Raw genomic sequence first — 6,125 nt, 5'->3', positions numbered from 1 at the left:
ATCAAAAGAGCAGGGAGATAGCCCACAGAATGGGGCTAAAAAAATTCCAACTGTATATCTGACAAAGGTCTAGCATCTAGAATCTGCAAGGAATTCACATGCGGCAAAAGGAAAAAAAGCAATCAGCCCCATTAAAAAGTGGGCAAAAGACATGAATAGACATTTCTCGAAAGAAGATATGCAGGCAACCAACAGACACATGAAAAAGTGCTCAGCCTCACTCATCGGAGAAATGCAAATCAAATCACGTTGAGATACCATCTAATCCCTGTAAGAATGATCATCATTAATAAAATGAACAACAACAGATGCTGGCAAGGATGCAGAGAAAAAGGAATGCTTCTACACTGCTGGTGGAAATGCACACTAGTGCACCTTCTTTGGAAGACAGTGTGGTGATTTCTGAAAGAACTAGAAATCGACCTTCCATATGACCCAGCAATTCCCCTGTTGGGAATATATCCTGAGGAAATCAAATCATTTTACAAAAAAAGATACTTGCACATGTATGTTTGTTGCAACTCTATTCACAATAGCAAAAACACGGAGCCAACCATGCTGCTCATGGAAGCTGGACTGGATTAAAAAAATGTAGCACATATACACAATGGAATATTGTGTAGCCATAAAGAAGGACAAACATATGGACTTTGCAGCAACTTGGATGGATTAGAGTCGATCATACTCAGTGATCTATCACAGAAACAAAGAAGAGAGTACCATATGTTATTACTCATAAGTGGACCTTGAACAATTATAATACTATAAGAAAGTGATTGACAGTAGTGGGAAACTGTCAGGGTGGGGGGTGGGATAGGTAGTTGAGAAAAATTGCTAGGGGAGGGAGGGACATACCTCATCAACAAGGGTACCTGCATGATCAATGTTTGTATACCTAACCCTGAATTGTACCCCACATCTGTATAATAAAAAAGAGATACCATCTTTATCTTTTAGAATGGCTATTATGAACAAGAAAAATGATAAGAGGTTTAATGAAGATGTGTAGGAAAAGAAACTGTTGTACACTTTTGGTAGGAATGTTAATTGGTATAGCTATTACGGAAAACAACATGGAGGCTCTCAAAAATAATAAAAATAGAATTGCCACATGTTTCAGCAATCCCACTTCTGTATATATGTCCAAAGAAAATAAAACCACTGTCTCAACAAGCTATCTTTACTCCCATGTTTATTACAGCACTATTCACAATAGTGAAACTTGATATGGAAGCAATTGAATGTTCATTGATGGATGTATGGAATCTTCCTCCATTCACCAACAATTAACATCATTTTCTTTGTTTTAACTTTTAAATTTTTTTATCTTAAAGATGTGGGGTACAATTCAGGGTTAGGTATGCAAATGTTCACTATGCAGGTACCTTTGTTGATGAGGTGTGCCCCCAACATCATTTTCTTGCATGGGAAGATTAATATGTCCAATGTTGCATGTTGTAGTCTGTTTCTAGAAGTTTTTAGTTGTGGCAACAGGCTATAATACACACATAATGGAACACACACACACACACACACACACACACACACACACACACACAATGGAATATTATTCAGAGTTGAAAATGATGAAAATTCTGCCATGTGTAACAACACAGATGAACTTGAATCTGGAGGACTTTATGCTAAGTGAAATATCCAGAAAGAGAAAAATAAATACTGTATAGTCCTACTTATATTGGGGTCTAAATTAGTAAAGCTCATAGTAACCAAACATAGAATGGTGATTTTCAGGGGCTGGAGTAAGGGGAAATGGGGAGATGTTGATAACGCCTAGAATGTTCCAGTTACACAAGATTAGTTCTGAAGGTCTAGCATCCAGCAATGTAACTATAGTTAACAGTGTATTTGTAAAGTATTTCAAATTTGCTACAAGGGTAGATCTTAAATGTTCTCACTAAAAAAAGAAAGAAAGAAAGAAAGAAAAAGTGACTTTGTGAAGTGACTAGCTTGATTGTGGTGATAACTTTATAATGTATACAAATATCAAACCATGTTGTACACCATAAAAATATTCATTTTTTGAAAATCAAGAGTAATATGTTTATATAATTTACCATCTTTACCATTTTTAAGCTTACAGTTCAATGGTTATAAATACACATATTTTAAACTTAATTTTTATTTGTCAACTGTACCTCAATAAAGCTGAAAAATGTGAATATATATTAAAGAAATGTAAATATACTCAGACAGAAAAAATCAGGTATTGTCATTTTTTATGAAAATAGAAAGATAAATAAAATGCGTACCAAATTTTTGAAAAAAATATTAGCAGATAAAACATTTCCTTACATTTATGCAAATGTACTCAAAATGCAAATGTACTCAAAATGCAAATGTACTCAAAAATAGTATCTTAAATCAATTTTAGATGTTTACTCCTCCATCATTTTCTTACACAGAAAATTTTCATCCAAAGTTATATTTTACAACATGTTTCTAGAGAACTTTCCAGTTTTAACAAATGGTTCACAAGGGGGGATTTGTGAATATGACTGTGGGACAGCCCCAGGAAAAGTAGAGGAGAGAGAATTTCTTTTTAAAAGAGACCTAACCACGAACAGTATTTTTTGGTAGAAAAATGTAGCTAGGCACTGATGGAATTTTGTCAAGAAAGTGGGATATTATTGCATCATATAATGTGCCTAAAAATAAAAATTAATATTGATTATTTTCTTTTGGAGTTTATTTTCTGGATGATTTTAATTTAGAAGAAATTTCATTAATGATTTTGCCAGTTATTGTTTGGTTGTTATCAGATATCATTTATTTTTCTACTTTGTGCAGCTCTTTGCAGTTATTTGTGAATTCTGTAACCTCAGAATTAAAACTGTGGTGTGATTATATTTATTAATATAACAGTAAAATTTATTGGGGAATAACAGCATTTTTTTCGGCTTTATTTTACTTTGTGAATGATTGTTAAATTATTCTAATTAATACAGTGATTTGTAACATTGATGTTTGGCACATATTATTCCAATATTTTTCCTGTGTATTATGGTTTTTGTAGTTTAGTACATAATATTTTGAGTATATACACAATAAATATACACAAACAACAAATAAATACATATCTAAGAAATTGTCATTTTTAACAAAAATAAGCCAAAAGAGAAATAAAACTCTTATTTGAATTCTTTGGAAAAATATTAGCAGATGAAATATTTCCTTACATTTTTCCAAATATAGATTATTTCAGGTGATTTCTCTTTCATCATTTTTTTACATAGAAAGATAATTTGTCCAACGTCACATCTTGTCTATCCCTGTCTACTGTTTATAATTATATTGTGAAACTAAGATAGATTTACATAGGAACTGATAGTTTTAAATGTATTTATAGAAAAGAAGAAATATTGAAAATAAATAATGCAGACATTTAACTTAGGAAACAAAAGAATCATAAGATGAGTCAAAAAGTATAGAAAAAGAAAATATAAAAACTGCATTTTAAAACAGAAATTACAGCAAATCATATAATAAAAATCACTAAACCAGGTACAGTGGCTCAAGTCTGTAATCTTAGCACTTTGGGAGGAAGAGCAAGGCAACTACTTGAACCCAGGAGTCCAAGACCTGCTGAGCAACATAGTAGAACCTCATCTCCACACACACACAAAAATTTACTGGACAAGGTGGCAGGCTCTACTGGGGTACTGAGATGGAAAGATTGCCTGAGCCCAGGAGGTGGAAACTGCATTGAGCTATGATTGTGCCACTGCACTACAACCTGGGCAAGGTGAGACCCTAGCAAAAAATAAATAAAAACAAGCAAACAAATAAATACATGAACCGAATGAAGCACACATTGTATTTTTTGGGGAAAAATCAAAGTAAACTCTAGAATTGTGATAAGAAAAATAATGCTCAAGTAAACAACATTGGGATTTAAAAAACAGATGCTTACAGTACAAATAAAGAGCAAAAATTAGTAAAAGAAATGGACAACTTATGTGATTTGAAGTCAAAATGAGATGCACAATTGAATCAAAAGTGATTAATGATGAATATATGAGCCAAATGGACTTAATTGATACCTATAGAACACTACATCCAAAGACCACAGAACATACATTCTGCTCATCACCGCATGGGAAGTAGTCTAAGATTGACCATATGCTTGGTCATAAATTAAGTATATGCAAATTTAAAAGAAGCAAAATTTGATCATGTACCTTCACCGACCACAGTGGAATAAAAATAAACATCAACACCAACAAGGTCCCCCTAAAACCCACAAAGGCATGGACACTAAACAGCATGAAGTTAAAGAACACCTTGGTCAATGATGAAATCAAAACAGAGATTAAAAGTTACCTGGAAACAAACGAAAATGAGGAAACATACTACCGAAATCTCTGGGATGCCATGAAAGCTGTAGAAGAGGGGAATTTATATCCCTACAAACACACATGAAGAAAATGGAAGGATCACAAATTAATAGCCTAACAAGCCACCTAAGGAAGCTGGAAAAGCAAGACCACCAAAACCCTAGTTTCTGCAGAAGAATCCAGATCACCAAAATAAAAGCCCAAATCCAGGAAATAGAAGACAAAAAGATAATACAAAAAAAGTCAATGAAACAAAAAGCTGGTTCTTCGAAAGGATAAACAAGATCAATGGTCCCCTAGCTAGACTGACCAAGAAAAAGGAGGAAAGGCCTGAATAAACACAATCAGAAACACAAAAGATGAAGTCACATCTGACCCTGAAGAAATACAAAAGATCATTAGAGACTACTGCGTACACTTGTATGGAAACAAACTTGAAAACCTTAAGAAAATGGAGGACTTTCTGACATCACAAACCTGCCTAGGATGAAACAAGAAGAAATTGAGACCTAAATAGACCAATAACAATCAAGAAAATTGACTAGGCAATAAGAAAACTACCTTTAAAAAAAAGCCCTGGTCCAGATGGCTTTCCAGCAGAATTCTACAAGATATTTAAGGAGGGGCTGGTACCAATCCTACTGAAGGCATTCCAGGCAATTGAAAAAGATGGAACTCTCCCCAAGTCATTTTATGAAACTAACAACACATTGATACCCAAGCCAGGTAAAGACCCAACAAAGAAAGAGAATTACAGGCCAATATCTTTGATGAACATAGATACTAAAATTCTCAACAAGATCCTAGCAAACTGGATTCAACAACACATCACAAAAATCATCCATCATGACCAAGTAGGCTTCATGCCTGGGATGTAAGGCTGGTTCAACATTTGTAAAACCATAAATGTAATTAAATGTATCAACAGATGTCAAAACAAAAACCACATGATTATATCATTAGATGCAGAAAAAGCTTTTGATAAAATCCAGCATCTCTTCTTGATAAAAACCCTTGAACATCTAGGCATACGGGGAACATATCTCAAAATAGTAAAAGCCATCTACAAGAAACCCACAGCCAGCATACTCCAAAATATACAAAAATTAGAACCAATTCCCCTGAAAACTGGAACTAGACCAGGATGCCCACTCTCTCCCCTCCTGTTCAACATAGTATTGGAAGTCCTGGCTAGAGCAATCAGAGAAGAGGAGGCAATCAGAGGTATTCAAATAGGAAAAGAGGAAGTCAAGTTATCTCTCTATGCAGATGATATGATGGTGTACCTTGAAAACCCAAGAGAATCTGTCAAAGGCCTCCTTACATTGATAAAAGCCTTTGGCAAAGTCTCAGGATACAAAATAAATGTACAAAAGACAATCGCATTTCTCTACACCAATAATAAACAAACAGAAACCCAAATAAAAAACACAATTCCATTCACAATAGCCACAAAAAAAATGAAATACCTTGGCATCTTCCTAACCAGAGACGTGAAAGACCTTTACAATGAAAATTACAAAACACTGCTCAAAGAAATCAAAGCTGACACGAACAAGTGGAAAAATATCCCATGCTCATGGATCGGAAGAATCAACATTTTGAAGATGTCCATCTTACCTAAGGCCATCTACAAATTCAATGCAATACCCATTAAATTACCAACAACATTCTTCTCAGACCTAGAAAAAACAACACAGGAATTCATATGGAGACACAAACGTCCAAGAATAGCCAGAACAATCCTCAGCAAAAAAACCAAAGCAGGTG

Source organism: Carlito syrichta, unplaced genomic scaffold, assembly GCF_000164805.1.
Source record: "Carlito syrichta isolate Samal-C Ts95f unplaced genomic scaffold, Tarsius_syrichta-2.0.1 Scaffold303893, whole genome shotgun sequence".
Lineage (NCBI taxonomy): Eukaryota > Metazoa > Chordata > Mammalia > Primates > Tarsiidae > Carlito > Carlito syrichta.
The sequence above is the reverse complement of the archived record's forward strand: the minus strand, read 5'-3'. Positions refer to the sequence as shown.